Below are 22,321 nucleotides of genomic sequence, written 5' to 3'. Positions count from 1 at the left end.
TGAAGCCTGTGTCCTAGAGCGCATGCTCCGAAATAAGAGAAAACACCGTAATGAGAAGCCTGCACACCACAGCTGGAGCGTAGTCCCTATTCTTTGTAACTAGAGAAAGCTAGCGTGCAGCAACAACGAGTCTATGTGCCACACCAAAGACCCAGGGCAACCAAAAATAGAACAAAATTTATATATATATATAATGTATTTCTTACTGTATGGGCCACAGTCAACAGGTTTGAAAAAGCACTGCATTCCCTTTGTCCACAAATGAAAGAGCAATGTAAGCAGAAGACCAAACTGCCCTGGGACGCAGGCAAGGCCGGAGCCATATCGACTTAGGCCGTTAATGAATTGTCCTTCTGCTTCCTAATTATCCTGAAAGCCTGATTGAGGGGGCTTTTTGCGGAAATCTAAATAACCCTCCTGCCACTCTCTGTCTCACTGGGCTGAGTGGCTAGTCCGCCTTGGCACTCCGCAAGCCAGTGCTGGTTAATTAGAGCGGCTGCTCTCAGGGGACAACCCCTGTGTGGTGTCACAATTCCCTGGATTCTGTCGGATTGGTGGCCTGAGATAACTTGGTTGTTTCGCCTCTGAGAGGCGATGTGCTGGTTAAATTGTGAGGGATAGACAACTGGTGATCTCAATACCTTCTGTTTTAAAACGGGGGTGTTCCCGATTTGGGCTTCAATATTGATCCCACCCTGCTTCTGATTTGAATCTATTTACGTTAAAAATTAAGCAAATTTAAAATAGCCTCTATCCCAGCAACTAGCTTCCTTGCTTTGAGATACTTCTTGCTTTTCATCCAGACACTAGTTTTTCTTCTCTTCAACATTTCCTGATGCAAAGCGGTGAGGAAAGGAAGTAGGCAAGTAAGAAAGCTTCCTTGGGGCAAATCTCACCAAGAATCCTTCCCAGGGGCAATAGGTACCTCACGTGAGGAAGAGAGCCCTTTGGACTTTAATTCAATTGTTTCAAGAACAGTGCCCTCTCCCTCATCTCCTATGGTTCTTGCATCCACAGAAGAGTAGTAAGTGCAACCATCTAGACTTCTCTGCCCAGAATACCACCGATCTCTATTAAAACCACCATAACTACTTCAGGTCAAGGGGAAAGTAGGAAATATGCCCCTTGAGCTTTGCTTAAAATTAGCAAACTGTAAAATGTCCAGTTCTCTTCTGTGACCCTAAACAGCGTAATTAAACTCTATATACTAAAATGTCACTTTATGTATTTTCTATAGGACTTCCCTGGTGGCTCAGATGGTAAAGAATCTGCCAGCAATGAAGGATAAAAGTGAAAAGTAAGTCGCTCAGTAGTGCCTGACTCTTTGTGACGCCATGGACTGTAGCCCATCAGGCTCCTCTGTCCATGGAATTCTCCAGGCAAGAATACTAGAGTGGGTTGACATTCCCTTCTCCAGGAGATCATCCTGACCTAGGGATCGAACCCAGGTTTCCTGCACTGCAGGCAGATTTTTTACCACCTGAGCCACCAGGGAAGTCTCCTGCAATGCAGGAGACCTGGGTTCAATCCCTGGGTCAGAAAGATCCCCTGGAGAAGGTTCTATAACTGGCTTCATCTTTCCCTAGGGTTCCCATTCTCATTAATACCAGTGTCTTCTGGTTTAAGAGAGTCTCTTTTGGGTAAATATTAAATCTATTTAAAGTTCCTGACAGAGCTATTCCTTCCCTCTCCAATGATCATTCGTCTCCTTTGTAATTTCCAATATGGCACCTAGGTACAGGGGAAGATTCCGTACCCTCATGGCAACCAAGAGAAGGGGCTAATGACCCTTGGGTTATTCCCTGGGCCTCACTAAGGAGTCCTATAGCCTACCACATAATGACTTAGCATCTAGTGGTGTGGCCCATTCCTTCTGGTCTGAGGGACATTTGGCTTGAGCCCACTGCTAAGACCTTTAGTTATGGCTTCTAGTTGTAAAGTCCACACTCTGGGACTGCCCCATTTTAACCCTCAGTTCCTACTGGCTCACTGTGTCCCACAACTTCTCTATCCCTTTACTCTGACATGTGGGAATTTGGGGGTCCCCTGTGTTGGCTACGGACAAGCAGGGGCTCTGTTCATGTCTGTTCACCTTGACAATATCCTTGGACTGTGTCGTTCCAGGTTGGGTATGCCCATGCTGGGTCAAGCCCAAGGAGCTGAAGGGATGTTCATGCTTCCTGTCATGTGGGAAAGTCTGTGACATCATCAACCCCTTTCCTTCTAGGCTGTGTATATATCAAACTCTATGCTCATACCTCCAAGCCAGCTCTTGATATTTAGAGGGGAGTTTGAAATGCCTCTTTCCCCTCTCTGCAACAATGATCATTGTCTCTGTATCCACTCAAGAGTTTAGTTTGAAATACAAGGTTGATTGGTGATTTTTTTTATTTTTCCCATCTCCTAAAGCAATAAGTTCACAGATGGGGGGAGACCACAGAAAGACTGACAGATAGACATCATTGATTATCCTGTACAGGATATATTAGTTTAATGTCTAAAAATGCTTTTACGGTGAAGCTGGGTGATGGTGTGTGGGGGTTCATCTTACCTTTCTCTCTACTTTTGTGTATGCTGGAATTTTTCCATAATAGTTAAAAATAAATAAGTAAAAATACAGAAGCCCAGCACACAAAGATGAGTCATCCATCATCAGGTTGAGAGCTGAGAATAGCCACTGCACCTCAGCAGCTGGCAGAAGTCTGCAGATGAAGTTTGGGCTGAAGTCACCACACCTCTGCCCTAAGCCACCAGTGGCTCCTGCTTCATTAAAATACCAGGGGAAGCCCCTCATTTAGGCAGATTTAATTTTCAACTTTTATAATTCATTTAAAATTTGATCAAGGAGTTAATTTATGACAAGGGCAAGGGGTACCTTGCCAGCTCATCTGGTGGGCAAAGGCATTATAACTTAATTTATGGTTAAGGCAGCTTGTTATAATTGAGTGCAAAAAGGTGGTTTCTCGTCTGGGCTTTGGAGTCCCGAGGTGAGTGGATAGAGGAGTGGGTGTCCCAGGCTCTCCTTTGGGAGGTGGGGACGTGGGTACCCATGCAGGCAGCAGGAGGATATTGGCAGAGGGTACATTTTGATCAAATGCCATCCATCTAAATCTTGTGAGGGGCCTAGGGAAACCTATTAAGGCTGCTCCCCACCCAGGATGTCCTGGGCTTCTCCCATGGCTCTCTGGGAGGGGAGCATCTTCTTGAGAAAAGAAGGGAGGGGAATGCAGCTGGCAGGTCTGCCATAGGTGCCTCGCTTCCTGAGAAGAAATGGGAGAAAACTCAGGGGTGTTTGTGACAAGGCTGGGCGACATCGAGAGCTTTGAATTTGTTCAGTGGTTCAGGACATAACAGGGGTGTGTGTGTGTGTGTGTGTGAATGTGCGTACATGTAGATATAATGATGAGTGTGTGATAGTGTGGATGTGGAGGGATGTGGGTGATTGTGTGCAATTGTGTACACATCTGTGAATGTGTGTGTGTGAATGTGGGAGGGCATGTGTGTGTGCAACATACATTGGGTGTGTATGTTGTATAAGAACGCAGGAGAATACATGTGTATCTGTGAGTATGTGTATATCTGTAAACGTGTATATATCTAGATGCATGTAGATAGGGGAGTTGAATATATTCTGAGTGTGTGCCTATGAATATGTGGTTTTCTTTTTAAATGTTTGGCCAGGCCATGTGTCATGCGAGATCTTAGGTCCCTGACCAGGGACTGAACCCTTGCCCACTGCAGTAGAAGCACAGAGTCTTAACCACTGGACCACCGGGGAAGTTCCTGTAATATGCGTTGAATTATAATGTGTGTCTGGGGAGGAAATGTGTTGATACCTGTGAACGAATATGGCCTGTGTGGATATGTGGATCTAGGTATGAACATGGGGACCTGAGTATGTTTCTGTGAATGTGTGTGTCCATATGTCTGCTGATGTGGGAAGCATGAATATATCTATGAAATGAGCATGTTCATGGTGATGTGTGTAGGCTTGAGAATGTGCCCCTGTGTGCGTGAACATGAAGACTATTTATCCATATACAGATAGGTGCATTTGTATGTCAGACTAGTGGTGGTGTGTGTGTTTGTGCATGTATGTGAGTAGACATCTATGTACATTGAAATGGGGAAAATTTGACTGTATCTAAAAATGTGTCTGTATTAATATGAATGTCTGTATACTTGCAAATGAAAAATTGATGCTTTTGAACTGTGATGCTGGAGAAGACTCCTGACAGTCCCTTGGACTGCAAGGAGATCAAACCCGTCAATCTTAAAGGAAATCAACCCTGAATACTCCTTGGAATGACTGATGGTGAAGCTGAAGTTCCAATACTTTAGCCACCTGATGCGAAGAGCTGACTCATTGGAAAAGACTCTGATGCTGGGAAAGATTGAAGGCAGAAGGAGAAGATGATGCTGGGAAAGATTGAAGGCAGAAGGAGAAGAGGGCGACAGAGGTTGAGACGGTTGGATGGGATCACTGATTCAATGGACATGAACTTGAGCAAACTCTGGGAGATGGCAAGGGTCAGGGAAACCTGGCATGATGCAGTCCATGGGGTCGCAGAGAGTCGGATGCGACTTGGCGACTGAACAACGACAGCAACAAGATATGCGTGTGTGTGTGTGTGATGTGGGCGGAGGCATGTATAACTGAGAATGTGTGTACACATATTGGGGGGGAAGGAAGCGTGTGTGTGTGTGTGTGTCTGAGAGAGAGAGAGAAAGCTATGTGTGAACTTTGTGTGGACATGTGTGTTTATCTGTGTATGTGTGTCCCCGAGTGCATGCTCACACACATATGTGTTATGAGTGTGGCCGTCACGGCTGTGCACGGCATGCCCAGGCCCACACGATGGCTGGATCTGGTACAGTAAGTCCTCTACCTACAAACCTTCAAATTGCGAACTTTCAAAGATGTGGATGTACGTTCCATCAACCTCAGGTGAGAGTGAAGTTGCAGCTTGCTCTCCATCTCATATTGCTGACAATCCTTCAGCTCTACCATCTCCCTCCTCCTCCCCCTCCTCCAGTCAGTAGCTCTTCTTTGCCTGTTCACTCTGTACCAGCCCCTGTATGCCAGCTGTTGTACTGTACTACTATACTTTCCAAGGTAACTGTACTGTAAGATGAAAAGTGTTTTATTTTTTGAGTTTGTTTTCTATATATTGTTTGTGTGAAAAGTATTATAAACCTATACAGTACAGCACTATATAACCGATTGTGTTAGTTGGGTACCTAGGCTAACTTCGTTGGGCTTACAAACAAATTGGACTTACAAACACGTTCTCAGAAAGGAATTCACTCCTATGTCAGGGACTTACTCTATCAGGGTTTCTCTTAACAGGCTCTTGCCATCTTCCTCATTCTTTTCCCCATTCACAAATATTTATGGAGATCTTGGAAATGTTGGGCCCTGGGCTGGGCCCTGGGAACCTGCTGGAAAACAAGACAGCCGGGGTCCCACATGCACTCAGAGCATGAACTTGGAACTTCGTCCCTACAAGTCCCAAGGCCGGAGAGAAGTCAGCAGCATTTGCCTCCCTAGCGCCGCTTGTCCCACCTTCTCCACTACCCACAGGCACCACTGCCCTCCTGGTTCTCAGTTTCTTGGGGTCATTTGTCTGATTGTGTCTGTGTGTGTGTGCTCAGTCACGTCCAACCCTGCAACCTCGTGGCTTGTAGCCCGCCAGGCTCCTCTGTCCATGGGATTTCCCAGGCAAGAATACTGGAGTGGGTTGCCATTCCCTCCCCCAGGGGATCTTCCTGACTTGTCTGATTACATCCTGATAATGAATAACATGAGATCAACACACGGCCCTCAGGGATTGTATCATTACATATAAAAGGTAACTTCTGGGGGTACTTGTTCTGTGCCTGGCACCATACCTAAGGCTCCATTTATCTCATTCAGTTCCCCCAAATATTCCAAAAGCCAGGATTTATTATCCATAATGGGTATAGAAGTAGCTGAAGCTCAGAGAGGTGCAGTGGTTTTCTCGAAGTCACACAGCTAACCAGTGATTCAGGGTCCACACCAGGGCATGGGGTCCTAGTGATTTAATATGTGTCCCTTGCTCCAGGTCCTCCTAACTAAATGTATCCTCAGCAGAACTTCCCAGCTCCACTCTGAATTCCACCCATCTAAACAGCTTTCCTGATGTTTCCTCAGGGTGCCTCCTGCCTTGGGCCAAGATTAAAGACTTCAAGGATGCTTCTGTGCAGATTAGCAAAAAGGGCCCCACCCCGGCAGCTGCAGGCTGGAAAGGACAAGGCTTGTGAGCCCCGTGCCATCAGTCACCAGCCTGCTCGGCCCCTCTGTAGGCATCCGTGCATTGAAGGCCTGCCCATTGAATATGGCAGCCCCGGCCTGGATCGCACTGCACCCTGCACTTGGTGGCCCGTTTATCCTGTGCTCCCCCTTGTCCAAACCCACACACCCATCCTCTAAGGCCCCGCTCACATGCAATTTCCTCTGGTGAGTCTGTTTGGCTTGGCAGGGGCCCTTCTGAATCCCTGGCCTCTCTCCCTGCTGTTTATACCTCTCTCAGGCCACTGGCCACCCTCTACTCTGCTTCAGAGCTATTTGCAAGTGAATCTCAGCCTCCCAGCTTGACTGTAACAAAGGCTCATTCACCTTCGTATGCACCCCCATGGGCTGTTACTACCATTACTATTACTAGCATGCTGATCATTCTAGAGAGCTTCCTAGGAGTCTGGCCTTGAAGTCAGTGCTTTCTTAGCTTCATTCACATTTAACCCTCACAGCAGCCGTGAAAGTAGAGACTGTTGCCACCATTATTTTATAGATGAGGAAACTGAGGCTCAAAGAGGGTCAATCACTCCTTCAAGATCACACAGCCATGGAATGAGAGGGCTCAGGCTCAAACTGAGGGAGCTGTCCAGTTCTAAAGTCCTTGCCCTTCACCACCGCTGAACCCTTTCTCAGGAGTGTTGATGAATGGCTGTTTTTCTGAGGATGCTTATACTTTCAAAGAGAACTGAGTAGGGAAAACAATGCTTAACCCACAAGAATGGATCTCAAGGGGTGAGGTGGGGGTGGGGGTAAGGAATGTCCAGACCTGTGGCTTGGGTCAGGGGCAGAGATTCCTACCAAAGGAGCCTTTTCAGGGCCTTCCCAGCACAGCTCACAGGAAGCTGGAGCCTGGCAGGCTGGCCCGAGTCCCACTCTCCATTTCTAGAGGCCCCTTTTAAATTGGATGCTGTGACACAAGGGTTATGACACGCTTCCTCTAATGTGGGTCTGGGACAGAGTTGAGCCATTCGATTGCATTTACTGTAGCTGTGGTTTTTATGGCCACGTGCACTCTCCTTGGCTGCCCCTGGCCTCTCCCTCCCCGGGGGCCTCAGGGTAACGGGCATATTAAATAAATCTAGGGCGGGAATCACTGAGACATTCTTGGGCACCCTCGTTTCAGTTTTGAGAGAAGTAGAAGAGGCTCAGAGTTCTGGAGTATCGGTCCACGGACATCTACGGGGCTGTTGTATTTTTAGGACGCAAAGAGGGAGGGAGAGAGGAAGGGAGGGACAAAGCCCCTATAGCCTCACCTGGCTCATGGAGGCCACTGGGCCAGGCTCCTCGGGTCTCCTTATTCAAGTGAACTCCGGCCTGCCAGGTAGCGTTCAGGTAGCCACTGTCTGATGAATGGTGTTGTCTAGGCCACTCCACCCAGTTTTCCTATTCAATCTGCTCAGGACTTTAGGGACTTCCCTTGTAGCTCAGTTGGTAAAGAATCTGCCTGCAATACAGGAGACCAAGGTTCGATCCCTGGGCCAGGAAGATCTCCTGGAGAAGGAAATGGCAACTTACTCCAGTATTCTTGCCTGAAGAATCCCAAAGACAGAGGAGCTGGGCAGGCCAAAGTCCATGGGGTTGCAAGAGTCAGACACGACTTAGCAACTAAACCACCACCAGCAGGACTTTTCAACTTCCCATTTGACATTTTTGCTGGGTCATTTTCTATTGGAGGGAGGGGGTCGTTCTGTGTTTTATAGGAAATTTAGCAGCATCTGTGACCTCTACTCACTAAATTCCAGGAGGAAATCTCAGTGTGACAGCCAAAATGCCTTCAGACGTCACCAGACGTCCCCAGGCTGGGTGAAGCCTGGGGTTGAGAGTGGTCAGACCACCCTTGGTGAGAACTACCCTTCTAAACAGAAAGCTAAGCAACAGAGTGGTAGGTAACTCAAAGGGGAAAAGCAGGAAAGAAAGTAGTCTTGGGTATTTCTGTCCCTGTAAGATTCAGAACCCTCACAGCTGGGAAATACCCTCTGATGAGAGCCAATTCCCGTTTTGGTTAAATTCTGTGAGTCCCCCTCTGGTAGGTGATAAGAAGGATTCGGAGGTACTTGTCACGATGGGGCAACCCCATCTATTCTGTTCTGCACACACTTCCTGACCAGATACCATGCACCAGTCTTCATGCTAAGTGAACAGAGGCTCCTCCAGTTCATCTTGCAGGTTTCAGGCTTTGGAATGACAAAGCAACGTGTACATGCTCAGTTGTGTCTGACTCTTTACGACCCCGTGGACTGTAGCCTGCCAGGCTCCTCTCCAGGGGGATTTTCCAGGCATGAATACTGGAGTGGATTGCCATTTTCTCCTCCAGGGCATCTTTCGAACCCAGTGATCGAATCCTCATCTCCTGCGTCTCCTGCATTGAAAGTGGATTCTTTATCACTTGAGCCATTAGGGAAGCCCATGACAAAGGCAGAACTCTTCTTAAATTATTCATCCTCAGAAAATCAGACAAAGAACAAAGAATGGACAAGGGGAATAATAATTAAAAGCACAATAAAATGAGATGTCTTGGGCATTTATAAAAAGGGATGAGGTTTTTACAAGCTTGATCTCCCCAGGAGACTGGTGCTGTCAAGAAAACCCAGGACCAGAAGTGTTAAGAAACTTGTCCAAGGTCACACAGAAAGTAAGGACCTTAACCTTGGACTCATCAGGATTGGGCTCCGGAACCTGGGTGGAGGGGGGTTTCTTTCTTCCATACCAAATAATAAATGAAAGAATAACATCAAATATTACTGCTGACAAAGGTCCAGATAGTCAAAGCTATGGTTTTTCTAGTAGTCATGTTTGGACACGAGAGTCAGACCATAAAGAAGGCTGAGTACTCAAGAACTGATGCTTCAAACTGTGGTGTTGGAGAAGACTCCTGACAGTTCCTTGGACTGCAAGGAGATCAAACCAGTCAATCCTAAAGGAAATCAACCCTGAATATTCATTAGAAGGACTGATGCTGAAGCTGAGGCTCCAATACTTTGGCTACCTGATGCAAAGAGCTGACTCATTGGAAAAGACCCTGATGCTGGGAAAGATTGAAGGCAAGAGGAGAAGGGGACATCAGAGGACAAGTGGATAGCATCACTGACTCAATGGACATGAGTTTGAGCAAACTCTGGGAGTTGGTGAAGGACAGAAAAGCCTGGCATGCTGCAATACATGAGGTCTGCAAAGAGTTGGACACGACTGAACAACAGAACAACAGCAATGTCAAATAGCTACATACCCACCATCTATATTCTACACTTAAGTTTTGCTATTCTTGCTTTATCACGTATCCACCCTCTATCCAACCTTCACTCGATTTTATTTACTTTTATGTGTACTTATTTCTTAGTAAGTTTCAGACATCAGTACACTTTGTCCCTAGACATAGCCTGCCTATCAGTCACTAGGGTTCAATATTACATCATTTTTTAGATAAAATTTTTCTAAAATATATCCTTGAGATAAAGAAGATACGGTGCATATACACAATGGAATATTACTCAGCTATAAAAAGGAATGAAATTGGGTCATTTCTAGAGACGTAGACAGACCTAAAGTCTGTCATACAGAGTGAAGGAAGTCGGAAAGAGAAAAACAAATACATTACCACATGTATGTGGAATCTAGAAAAATGATATAAATGAATCAATCTGCAGGGCAGGAATAGAAACTGTAGGGAACAGATATGTGGGCATGCGGAGTGGAGGGTTAAGGAGGGTGGAATGAATTGGGAGATTGGGATGGACAGATGTGCACTGCCATGTGTAAACAGAGAGCTGGTGGGAAGGGGAGCAAGGGGAGCTCAGCTCAGTGCTCGCTGGTGATCTAGATGGGTGGGGTGGTGGGGGGTGGGAGGAAGATCTGAGAGAGAGAGGATACATGCGTACATATAGCTGATTCACTTCATTGTACAAAAGAAACTTACAGTTGTAAATCACCTATACCCCAATTTAAAAAGAAAAAATTTACATCTATGAAATGTGTAAACCTGCATCATACCAGTACATGAGTTCTGACGACTGCATATACCTTCATAATATACACGCCCTATCAAGATACAACACATTAGCTTCTCCCATTAAAATTCTCTCAGAGGTCTTCCAGTCTCTACCGCAGAAACAAGTAACTCTTTCGATCTTTTTTTTTTCCCCATCATGAATGAATTTAGCCTGCTGTAGAACATTTTTTTTTTAAATGGACTTATAACGTATGTATGTGAGAGTGTAAGGCTTTTCACCAAGCGTCATGTTTTTGAGATGCGTCCATGGTTTTACGTGTATCAGTGGTCTGTTTCCTTTTATTGCTGAATTCTATCACATGACTTTATCTGAGTTTGTTTATCCATCCTCCGTTTATGACCATCTAGGCTGTTCCTGGATTTTGGACAACTATGAGTTAAATGGCTGTGACAGTTTGTAAGAGACAAACAATTGTTAAGGGCAAGATGTAGCCTTTGGTAGACATATGCCTATATTTCTTTTGGATAAAATACCTAAGTCTAAATTGGCCACAGTATAGCTGTGTGTATAGTTATAAAAAACAAAACAAAACAAAACCATCTCCTTCCACCAACCACCTCACTTCCTACATTTAAGTTCCTATCAACAACACATGCAAGTTAGTTTTTCCACATCCTTGCCAGCATTTACTGTTGTCAGTTTGGTTTTTTTTTTAAGTTTTAACTACTCTGGTGGGTATGTAGTGGTAGCTCAAGGTGGCTTTTAATTTGTATTTTCTTAATGACTAATGATGGCTGTCCGAGTGGCACAGCCACCTGCCAATGTAGGAGATGCAAGAGATGAGGGTTTGATCCCTGGGTTGGAAAGATTCCCCGGAGTAGGAGATGGCAGCCCATTCCAGTATTCTTGCCTGGAAGATCCCATGGGCAGAGGAGCTTGCTGGGCTACAGTTCATGGGGTTGTAAAGAGTTGGGCATGACTGAGCATGCACACATATAATGACTAATGATCTTGACACTTTTTCATGTGTTTATGGGCATTCATAAAATCCCTTTCATTTGTAAATTATTTGTTCAAATCTTTGTCCTTTAAAAGATACTGTATTGTTTGTCTGTTTAATTGTGAGTCAAAGGAGTACTTTATATATTCTCAATAACACTCCCTAAACAGATAGATAAGTTGAGGTCTATAGTTTTAACCTTCAGGAGGCCAGAAGAGATGAAGAGACTTGGGGTGTTCAAACTGTTCATTCTGCAGGAGGAGACACTCAGGTTGACATGAGTCAGATCCCCCCTCACTTCCCCACCCTAACCCATGGCTGGGTAAATCACCAAGCTGAGAAGTGCTCTGCACCCTTAGAAACAGCGGGGGTAAGGTTTCTTCCCTGGTGGTCCACTGGTTAGGACTTTCCCTTCCAGTGCGAGGTGTATGAGTTCGATTCCGTGTCCAGGATCTGAGAGCCCGCATGCCTCATGTCAAAAAAAAAAAAAAAAAAAAAACAGAACATAAACAACAGAAAGAATATTGTAACAAATCCAATAAAGACTTTAAGAAATGGTCCACATCAAACAAATCTTAAAAGAAAGAAAGAGAGGGGGTAAGGGAATAAAAAGCTAGGCAAAAGAGGAGAAGGAGAGGGGATAGGTATGAGAAAGAAGTTGGAAGGAGTTAAGCCCAGGAGGCTGTGTCCCACACCCAGCTTTCCTTCTCCTAGAGGTCAACTTCTCTTCACACAGAGGTTTTACAGACACTTCTGTACTGAGTTCTGTGTCCTTTGGATCTGTGATAGTCATTTCTGCTGTTCAACATCCCACCTCTCCTTCAATATTTCAATATTTCCACCTCTCCTTCTTTCTGATTCAACAAAGCACTATATTGTCTTGCCTCCTTTGAAATTAGACTGGCCATGTGGCTTTCTTAGGCTGCTGAAAAGTGAGCAGAAGTTGACTTCTGGGCAGAAAAATGTAACAGCCAGTACAATATTTGTTTTCTATGTTCTCTTCCCACTGTTGTGGTGGGTCTGTGAGCGATAGCCATGAGCAGAGCCCTGTGCTGACAAGAGTTAGATAGGTAGCATTAGTATGAAATCAACTTTCTGCTGAAGTTTTGTGGTTGTCTGTTACTGCAGCATAACCTAGCCTATCCTGATTGATAGAGGATTGCTGCTTTCTCTTTGCACAAGCTGCTGAAGAAGTACGGCGGAATTTATATAATTCAGCTCTTTCCCTTCCTTCGACCATAGCTTTCACTGTGCTATGAAACTGATAGCTTGATTATCTTACAGCCAATGAATAACTGTAACAGTCAGAACTTGATCTTGCCGCTGTTTCTTCTCTTCTCTTGGCCTTTTTTTTTTAAACAGCAGGAAAGTGGTTTTGATTTTTAATGTATGATAACCAGCAAAGTGAATTAGAGCACATTTTAATTCAGGCAAAACAAACAATTTAATTTTGTTTTTGAAATAAGGATGAAAGAGTGTAGAAATCATGTGAACTTACAGCCTCTCATGGGGTCCCAAAAGGCTTCACATTGGCAAACTAAGCAAACGCTGCCCAGAGAAAATAAGAGTCACGAGGAGAAACCCAGTCCTCTGGCTGTTGAAGAGTCTCTTCTAAGAGATGCCTGGGACCCAATATTCAGACCAGTCACAGAAGAAGGTGGAATCAGTTCGCCAGAGCTGAACGTACCTTCTCTTCTACAGTCATGGCCGATATTTGTCAACCAGTTCCTGCTCATTAATGATTAGCAAATTCATACCTTCCCAAATTTAGGAATCCAGTTACCAATGGATGGCTCATTAAGTGTTTCAGACTCTTTAGCATATCAAAGTGGTGTTTACAAAGGGCCTAGCACTTGGCTTTGGGAATTAAAGAGAAAATAAAAGTCCAGTTGATTGTACGCTATTCAACAAATATTGATTGATCGCTTTTACAGGGCCCAGTAATCACCATCCATATATGAATCTGCCCAAAATAAAGTAAGTAGGGTCCGGTTAAATCCCGGGGATGAGAAGTGTCAACAGAGAACCAATTGACCACTTTTATTTTTTTTTCCCCACCAGTGAATGCTCACAGATCAGCCTTCTCCTTGGCTCTGGAGCAGAGATGGGAGCGAAGTACCAGAACTTGGAGGGTCCTGGTGCTGGCGGTGATGTTTTCAATTGTAATGCCAATTCACTCTCTTCCCCAGCCTGGCTTCTTTCAGGAGCTTGGCCTCTGGACCTGGGCTCATTTTTGTGGCTATATCAATATCCTTCGTGATGGCCCAGCTTGCATACGATGGATAATGATCTGCTCTTGTGATTATCATTCATTTTGCAATTTTATTTCAATCAAAAGAGTAAGGCTCAAGGGTGTGGCCCTACCCAACTCCCCAAGGCTGGGATCTTAATTCCCTGGGCTGAGACCCCCTGATGAGCACACATGGAACTGATTTAGTGGCCATATGGCCTAACGGCAGAGGGAATCACACTAGAGAAGCTGGCTTCTCTGCAAGCCTGTGTTTCTAGACGGTGTATATGGCTTGCAGTATGGAGTCACTGGACTTTCCAGGTGGCAGTAGTGGTAAAGAATCTGCTGCCAGTGCAGGAGACATAGGAGATGGGAGTTCGATCCTTGGGTCGGGAAGATTCCCTGGAGTAGGAAATGACAACCCACTCCAGTATTCTTGCCTGAAGAACCCCACGGACAGAGGAGCTTGGTGGCTATAGTCCACAGGGTCACAAAGAGTCGGACATGACTGAGTGACTTGGCACGCACTGGGTGCCAGACATGGCTACACGCACTACTTCTATGATCTCAGTCAATCATAGCAACTACCCAGGAGGCAAGTGTTATTTTTATCCCCATTTTGTAAATGAGGAAACTGAGACACAGAGACAAAGGCCCAGTGAACTTGTAAATGGAAGACTCAGAATTTGCTCTCAGCAAGCTTAAAGTGCTTCCCTAGTAGCTCAGCTGGTAAAGAAGCTGCCTGCGTTGCGGGAGACCTGGGTTCTATCCCTGGGTTGGGAAGATCCCCTGGAGGAGGGAACAGCTACCCATTCCAGTATTCTGGCCTGGAGAATTCCATGGGCTGTATAGTCTATGGAATGGCAAAGAGTCAGTCACGACTGAGCAATTTTCACTTTCATTTTCAAGCTTAAATCTATTGCAGAGCTAAGAAATTTAGGGACTTCCCTGGTGATCCAGTGGTTAAGACTTTACCTTCCAATGCAGGGAGTGTGGGTTTGATTCCTGATAAGGGAGTTAAGATCATAAATGCTTCACAGCCCAAAAAAACAAAAATTAAAGAGAAGCAATATTGTAACAAATTCAATAAAGACTTTAAAAAATAGTCCACATTAAAAAAAAAATCTTAAAAAAAAGAACTTTAAGAACCTTAAAGAACCATCAAGAACTTTTAAGAATATTGTACCATGCTATGCTATGCTATGCTAAGTCACTTCAGTCATGTCCAACTCTGTGCGACACCATAGACGGCAGCCCACCAGGCTCCCCCGTCCCTGGGATTCTCCAGGCAAGAACACTGGAGTGGGTTGCCATTAGCCAGGGTAAAAAGAAGTGAATTAAGAGAGTTGCAGTCTTCTTGGCAACCTGCTAAGGAATATAGTAAGCCAAGCAGGCTGTTTTGAACAAATTTAGGCTCTATGTTCTGGGAGAGGGGTAATGGAGCATTTACAAAAACCTAGGTGATTAAAAATTATTATGCACTAATCAACAAAGCCAATATAAAATGAAAAGGGAAAACCATAAAATAGTATGTATAGTTCAGTTCAGTTTAGTTCAATTGCTCAGTCATGTCCAACTCTTTGTGACCCCATGGACTACAGCACGCCAGGCTTCCCTGTCCATCACCAACTCCCAGAGCTTGCTCAAACTGATGTCTATTGACACAATGATGCCATCCAACTATTTCATCCTATGTCGTCCCCTTCTCCTCGTGCCTTCAATCTTTCCTAGTATCAGGGTCTTTTCCAATGAGTCAGTTCTTCTCATCAGGTGGCCAGAGTATTGGAGTTTCAGCTTCAGCATCAGTCCTTCCAATAAATATTCAGGACTGATTTCCTTTAGGATGGACTGGTTGGATCTCCTCACAGTCCAAGGAACTTTCAAGACTCTTCTCCAACACCACAGTTCAAAAGCATCAATTCTTCGGCACTCAGCTTTCTTTATAGTCCAACTCTCACATCCATATATGACCACTGGAAAAACCATAGCTTTGACTAGACAGACCTTTCTTGGCAAAGTGATGTCTCTGCTTTTTAATATGCTGTCTAGGTTGGTCATGGCTTTTCTTCCAAGGAGTAAGCATCTTTTAATTTCATGGCTGCAATCACCATCTGTAGCAATTTTGGAGCCCAGGAAAATAAAGTCTCTCACTGTTTCCACTGTTTCCCCATCTATTTACCATGAAGTGATGGGACCAGATGCCTTGAAATTAGTTTTTTGAATGTTGAGTTTTAAACCAGTTTTTTCACTCTCCTCTTGCACTTTCATCAAGAGACTTTTTAGTTCCTTTTCACTTTCTGCCATAAGGGTGGTATCATCTGCATATCTGAGATTATTGATATTTCTCCCAGCAATCTTGATTCCAGCTTGTGCTTCATCCAGCCCAGCATTTCACATGATGTACTCTACATATAAGTTAAATAAGCAGGCTGACAATATACAGCCTTGAGGTACTCCTTTCCCAATTTGGAACCAGTCTGTTGTTACATGTCTGGTTCTAACTGTTGCTTCTTGACTTACATAAAGATTTCTCATGAGGCAGGTAAGGTGGTCTGGTATTCCCATCTCTTGAAGAATTTTCCACAGTTTGATTTGTTGTGATCTACACAGTCAAAGGCTTTGGTGTAATCAATAAAGCAGAAGTAGATGTTTTCCTGGAATGCTCTTGCTTTTTCTATGCTCCAACGGATGTTGGCAATTTGATCTCTGGTTCCTTTGCCTTTTCTAAATCTGTATGTGTAGTACAATCACATTTACATAAAAGCAGGAGAACTATATTTGTCTGTACATCTTTCTAATAAAAATGCAGAAAGTTACTGGAAGGATGTACACAAAAGATGGCTAAGAGTATGGAGCCACTGTTGCTGCTTGCTGTTTAGTTGGAAAATTGTGTCCAAGTCTTTGCTACCCAATGGACTGTAGATAACCAGGCTCCTTTGTCCATGGGATTCTCCAGGCAAGAATACTAAAGTGCTTTACGATGCCTTTCTCCAGGGGATCTTCCTGACCTAGGGATCGAACACACATCTCTTGCAATGTCAGGTGGATTCTTTACCACCAGGGCCACTTAGGAAGCACGTCAGTCTCCATTACTGGCTGCCAAACACTGCATTTACCTCTAAAGAGAGCAGGATGGAGAGCATGGTGAAGAGGGAATTTTTCCATCTGGTTCTGTGGAATTAAGGTTTGCTTAGACTTATTTCACAGTAAGGATGTGCTGTGCTGTGCTTAGTCACTCAGTCATGTCTGACTCTTTGTGACCCCATGGACTGTAGCCCACCAGGATCTCTGTCCATGGGGATTCTCCAGGCAAGAATACTGGAGTGGTTGCCATGCCCTCCTCCAGGGAATTGCCTCAAAGGGATCTATCCCAGTTCTCCCACATTGCAGGCAGATTCTTTACCCTCTGAGCCACCAGGGAAGACCCACAGTAAGGATGTACTCATATACTATTATGTAACTTTTAGAAAGACAGCTTTATTAAAAAGATACAAACAAATGTCAGCAAAGATATGGAGGGAGTCAGATTTGGACTGCAAAATGATGTAAATTCTTTGGAAAATAGTTTAGTGGTTCCTTAAAACGCCATACAGAGTTACCATACAACTTAGCAATTCCACTCAAAAACTCTTAGGTGAATGTTTATTGCAGCATTGTTATAGCAACCCCAAAGTGAAAACAGCCAAAATGTCCACCAACTAATGGACTGATAAATACAATGGGTAAATGAGAAGAAAAGAAAGTAAGTAGCCAGACAGTGGAATATTATGCACCATAAAAATGACATACTGATCCAAGCACAACATGAATAGACCTTGAAAGCACACTCAGTGAAAGAAGCCAACCACAAAACATCATGTGTCCCGTAATTCCATTTATAGGCAATGTCCAGAATAGGCAAATACATAGACAGTGAGTGGATCAGTGGTTGCCCATAGTTGTGGGTATGGAGGTAGGGGATGGGGAGTGACTGCTAATGAGTATGAGGTTTCTTTTGGAGGTGGTGAAAATGTTCTAAAATTAGATTGTCATGCTGATTGCACAATGCAGTGAACATGCTAAAAAATGGGTGTTTATGGTACGTGAAATATATCTGAACAAAGCTGGTCTTTAAAAAAATATCTATGCAATGTATTTCATTTAGTGTTACAGGCTATAACATTTTGGAATTCCATTTTCTGATGATAAATGAAACATGGTTAAAAACACTTAGTTGACATATATAGATGTAACTAAGAAAATTAAAGTCACCACACTTAAAAATGTATATTGGATTGGCCAAAAAGTTCACTTGGGTTTTTCCATAAGATGTTACCTGCGTCTTAAATGACACTGGCTCATAGTAGAAATTTGGATAGTATAGAAGGGCATAAAAGAACAACTAAGGAATTTTTTCCTCATCTGAAACTCCCAATCGCTCTCTCCAGTGATAACCAGTTTTATCAACTTCATACATTGGTGCCCAAAACCCCTCGGTGCACACACAAGCATGCAAAGCACATGTATGCACACATGCATGCTAAGTCACCTCGGTATGTGTCTGCCTCTTTGTGATCCTATGGACTACAGCCCCCCAGGATCCTCTGTCCATGGGATTCTCCAGGCAAGAGCACTGAAGTGGGTTGCTATGACTTCCTCCAGGGGCTATTCCACACCCAGGGATAGAACCCATGTCTTTCAGGTCTCCTGCATTGGCAGGCAGGCTCTTTACCACTAGTGCCACCTGGGAAGGCCATACACACATATAATTTGGTGTATATATATATATATATATATATATAGAGAGAGAGAGAGAGAGAGAGAGAGAGATGTACATATATATTTAGTTAAAAATAACTGAGAACATTCTCTACTATGACTCTTGACTTTCAGAAGTGAACAGCTTACCTTGCGGTCCTCTCCGTCAGCGCCTCTGGGCCTGGCTCCTCATTGTAGCAGTCGGGTGGCACCTCGCAAGGCGCTGGCCATCCTTTTCTTGCTGGCATCTCCCATGTTTTGGTTTTGTCAACACTGCTGCCTCCAACACCGAGTATGGGATGCTCTCACCGGAGGGGATCTCCAGGTCAAATATAAACAGGGTATGGGAGGCTTATTAATCCATGCCCTCTCCAAAATTTTGTTTTGTCTTGGTTTAAGTAGTTAACTCATGCCCATGGTACAAAATCTGAAAGCACAACAGGGTACAATTCCACTTCTGGGTGTTTCTTGAAAGAAAACTAAACCACTAGCTGGAGAAGATGTCTATGCCCACTCTTCACGTTCATGCAGCATTATTTGCAAGATCCAAGATGTGGAAACAACCTAAGTGTCTATGGATAGATGAAAGGACCATGGAATATTACTCAGCCATAAAAGAAGGAAGTCCTGCCATTTGTAACAACATGGATAAATTTTGAGGGCGTTAGGCTAAGCGAAATAAGTCAGACAGAGAAAGATAAATACTGTATGATTTTATTTAAATGTGGAATCTGAAAAACAATTAAAAACTAAATTGATGGATACAGAGAACAGATTGATGATTGCCAGAGAGAAGCTGGGAGTTGGGCAAAATTGGCAAATGGGGTCAAAGTTACAAACTTCTAGTTAAAGATAAATAAGTCCTGAGGATAAGGACAGCATGGTGACAACAGTTAATAATGATGTATTAGATATTTGAAAGTTGCTAAGAGAATGAATCTGAGCAGTACTCATCACAAAGAAAAAACTTAGTAGTAATACCTCTTCGGTGATGGATGTTAACTAGGCTTCTTCTTGTGATCATTTTACAATATGCACAGTATAAAGTCACTGTGTTATATACATACAACTAATATAATGCTATATTTCCATTGTATCTCAGTTTTCCCAAAAAGCATAACAGGGTGTACAATGAAAAGCACATCTCTTCTGCCTCGTGTTCATGCAGCATTATTTACAACAGCCAAGATGTGGAAATAACCTAACGTCTGTGGATTGATAGGATAGAAATGATGGTGGAATATTACTCAGACATGAAAAAGAAGGAAATCCTGCCATTTACAACAACATGGATAAACCTTGAGGGCATCATGTTAAGCAAAATAAGTCAGAGAAAGATAAATGCCCTTAGTGAAACAGTACTAATCCCTGGAGCAAATTGTCTGTGCCAAGCTTTGGTCCCTTCACAAACCTTCTTAAAGCAGTATTTTAAATCGCGAAGAATGCCTTTCAGGATGAATTTTGCAAGATGCCAATACAAATGAATACCTCAGTTCTTAGAGGTCAAGCAGAATGTTTCCAACTGGTAAATATGAAATAGCTTTTAAGAGTGAAATAGATAGCTTCCTTGTCCCCAAATTAGGTGGTGAGGTAACAGCATTCTGGATCTCTATAAAGAATTCTATAATTGGGGTGATAATACTGGGTAGAAAGATTTAACTACACACACACACACACAGTAGAAAGTTGAGTCAGAAATTTGAGTTAGACTGGCTAAACTTGAACCTCAACTCTATTGCTGACAAACCATGAACCTGAGTTATGAAATCTCTCTGAACCTCAGCTTGCTAGGCTGTTGGACTGGGGGTAATATTCTCTACTTTGCAGTTTTATGGGCAGCAGGCCAGAATTAGGATGAAGTGACAGAGATATTCATGTTTAAAGCGGCACCCCAAACCTCAATCCAATCGAGATAAATAATATTTTAATACAATATTTCAAAAAATCAAATTAGTGAACTATGGCCTTGGAGCTGGCCACTGTTTATGTAAAGATGATTTCATTGGAATTAGAGATGATTTATGTAGAGCCTCAAGTTCAACGTCTGACACTTAGACATAGGAGACTCAAGGAGCTTGGATTTGGTGGTGTTAGGTGGATTCTTGGATCAGAAGATACCTAATTGAAAACGTGGTCCAGTGATTCTCACATCCCCTCCCCACTCATTCCTATTGCTCACCACGGAAATGGGGCTCCCGCCTCAAGCCATTTATCAGAGTGGCAGATTAAAATTATGTGACAGGAAGTTTTCTGTTCATATTGTAATCTAACCGAATCACCAGTTCTCTATTGATAATTCATTATGGGATGCCGCTCTCTTGCTGAAGCTCTGAAACGCTTTTTGCCATAATGATTTTAAACCTCACTTCTATAATGGCCTCCTGACAGCGTCCATCAGCATCCCTTCCGTGTACAATAATATCATTCTGCAATCCGTCTTGGGAGAATGCTTAAAAGCTTTCTCTCATTTTCTCCATTTAACTCATGTATTCTTTGAGTTTTTACATTAAATGGTCATTCTTAATATCCCATGACACGTCACCTCTTTTCTAGAGAGGACACAGTACTTAACCGATTCCAGAATCTATACTAATCAAATCACGCTTTCCCACTTCAGCTGAGAGCAGTTTGTTCAGTAGAACAGCATTTAATCTGGAGGAGGAACTTATGAAAGAGAACAAAAACAATTTAAGCTGCAGTTGGTTAAATGTGAACGTGATTGATGCAATTTGTTGTATAAAAAGGAATTAGCAGATATTGAAGTCAAGTTGTGGAATGAAGGTCAAAAATGCCCAGATTTATTGTCCGTAGACAACCGACAACAAGGCTTTCTTTAGAGCCTAACCAGGGTATACAGTGGATAAACATTTGCATTTTGCTATGGAAGGAGAAGAAAGGCTACAGCTAAGGCTTTAAGTGTACGCTGTGATCTAGTAATTTAAAAACACAGAAAATCCATCCTTGAAACCCTGATGCTTTATTCCAGATTGCCTCCACTCTGCTTAATCTGTGCTTCCCAGCTCTGCCTTGAGCAAGAAGCTAGAAAGTCGACTTACAGCACCTATTTTTAAGGAAGAAAGAACATCTGATCATCCACTCGACTTCCCTGTAGGATTCAAACACAAAACGGAAAACTTGAAGCCTGAATTCCTTTAAGGTATGAAAGGACAGAACTGACTTTTTGCCTTGAGGCCCCTAGACTGGGAGTATTTTGATTTTAAGAGTCAGGGACCTCCAAACCTGCAGGCTGATTTCTTTCTCCTGCAGATAGAAAGTTCCATCTCACTAATGGATTGGGGGCAGGACATGGGATGTGTTGGGAGGCCAGTAATGGAGAAGATGTTCATTTCAATCCGAAAGTGGCTGGAGGTTGAGAGGAGGTCAGTGAGCAAAGACAAGGGACTGTGAATCATCCATCCTTTTGACATGGGCACCAGCCCTGAGGGGAATAGATGAATTTGACTGACCTACCCAGAATCTGCTTGGTGAGGACCCCGAGAACAGAGAGCAAAAGTTCTGTAAACATTGGAGCCAGAGATATCTAGGTTTGAATTCTGTCTCTGCCACATAATAGCTGTGTGACTTTGAGCAAGTCACTAGACCTTTCTGAACCTCAGTTTCCTGATCTGTATAATGGGGAGATGACAATGCCTAACTTGGATGCAGCAAAGAGAACAGATATAATCTTTGTAAAGCACCCCACAGGGTAGCTTGCACACAGTCTGTTCTCACCAAAGTGGCAGTTTCTTACCATCCTATGTAGCCTGTGTCCCTAGATGTCCTCGAGTGGCCAATTGTAACTTGATGGATTGCAACAGCCAAAATTTCAAACAGCTATTTGGATTGTAAACTGACTCGTTTATTCCATTTAAAAGCAACCGACAAATACATTGTGAAATCAAAATGATGGGAGGACTTCATATAATGGAATTTGTCTTGCACTTTAAAAATTAATCTTTAAAAACTCCATTTTGCCATGTCCGGTTGCCAGGGTGTCATTGGCAAAGACCTCGGTTAGAGAGAGAGGCTGTGCCATCTCCTTTATCCAAAGGTATTTATTTTATTTTATGCTTGCATTCTGGCTCACG

The sequence above is a fragment of the Bos taurus genome, chromosome 18 (assembly GCF_002263795.3).
Source record: "Bos taurus isolate L1 Dominette 01449 registration number 42190680 breed Hereford chromosome 18, ARS-UCD2.0, whole genome shotgun sequence".
In the NCBI taxonomy this organism is placed as follows: Eukaryota; Metazoa; Chordata; class Mammalia; order Artiodactyla; family Bovidae; genus Bos; species Bos taurus.
Note: the sequence above shows the minus strand (reverse complement) of the source record.